Source organism: Carlito syrichta, unplaced genomic scaffold (genome assembly GCF_000164805.1).
Source record: "Carlito syrichta isolate Samal-C Ts95f unplaced genomic scaffold, Tarsius_syrichta-2.0.1 Scaffold311810, whole genome shotgun sequence".
Lineage (NCBI taxonomy): Eukaryota > Metazoa > Chordata > Mammalia > Primates > Tarsiidae > Carlito > Carlito syrichta.
This window is the reverse complement of record NW_007255906.1, coordinates 230,535-232,083: the sequence shown is the minus strand read 5'-3', so window position 1 is coordinate 232,083 and position 1,549 is coordinate 230,535.

Here is a 1,549-nt window from a genome sequence, read left to right as displayed (position 1 = left end):
GATCAGGCTGCCCCCGTGCCTGATGCCCCCTCCGTTCCGGAGACCCACGCCGGGAACCGGGACTGCAGCCCCCGGGGAGACCGAGCGCCGCTGGAGACGGGGGCCTCACTCAGCGCCTTTGCGACGTCAGTCTCCTGGTCGGGCACCCAGGAAAGGTGGTGACGTTTCCATCTTCCCCTCGTTTCATTCTTACTGAAGCTGGGAAAGGAGACTGAGTTCTGGCCCCGGTGGAGCTCACAGTCTAGTGGCAGGTATGGACAGGAAGCAGAGATGTGCCCGCAACTGCAACATCGCACCTGTGCTAAGTTCGGGGCGGGATCGGCGCCCGGTGCCTTTCGAACCTGCGTGGAAGGGAGATCCGGCCTGCCCAGAGCAGGACGCCTTCCTGCTTACCCACTCTCCAGTCTGGAGCTGAACTAGGTGTTTGTCTAGTCTTACATTCTTGGGTGTGATGCAAACAGAGGTAAGAGTTTGGGGGAGCCGGGCTCGGTGGCTCAGCCTGTAGCGCCTTTGGGAGGCTGAGGTGAGTGGATGGCCTGAGCCCGCGGGTTCGAGACCCGCCTGGGCAGCGAGACCTCATCTCTGCCATAAATCAAAAAATCAGCCGGGCATGGTAGCACATACCTGTAATTCCGGCTACTCGGAAAGCTGAGGAGGAAGGATCGCCGGAGCCCAGCAGATCGAGGCTGCGGTGGCTGGGAGCAGCCACTGCACTCCAGTCTGGGTGACAGAGTGAGACTCCAACTCAAAAAAATAAAATAAAATAAGATCTTTAATAATCTTGAGGTACCTCCATTCTAACAGGGAGCTAGAGAGATCTGTATTCAGGATTTCATATTCAGTGCTGTGAAAGATTTTATAGCAGATGATTAATATGCTAAGATCTATTAATTACATAAATCTGAGATCTGAGCAGAGGATGAGTAGTGAGTGATGGCAGTAAGGGCTCCCAGTCTGCAGCAATAGCTGATGAGAGATGTGATAAAAACCTGAACTAACACACTAGAAATAGGATGGATTCAAGAGACGCTTTGGAAATAAAGCCCAAAGGGATCATGACCATTCCAAAGCAGAATATAGAAGACAGGGGCATTTAAAATGATTCAGGCTTCTTGATTGAGCATTGGCTTAATAGTAATGTCACTTAGAAAATAGGAGCCGGTCAGGCACAGTGGCTCACACCTATAATTCTAGCACTTTGGGAGGCCAAGGTGAGAGGATTGCCTGAGCCCATGGGTTCAAGACCAACCTGGGCAACTTGGCAAGACCTCATCTCTACAATAAATAAAAAAATTAGCTGGGCATTGTGACACATGCTTGTAGTTCCAGCTACTTGGACAGCTGAGGTGGAAAGATCGCCTGAGCCCAGCAGGTCGAGGCTGTGGTGGTCGTGAGCATGCCACTGCACTATAGCCTGGGTGACAGAGTGAGACTCCAACTAAAAAAAAAAAAAAAAAAAAGGAAATAGGAGCCATGAGAGGAAAAAAAGAAAATTTGGAGATTAAGATGCCCCTGGGACCTCCAAAGAGAGATCCTTTGAATAGCTAGA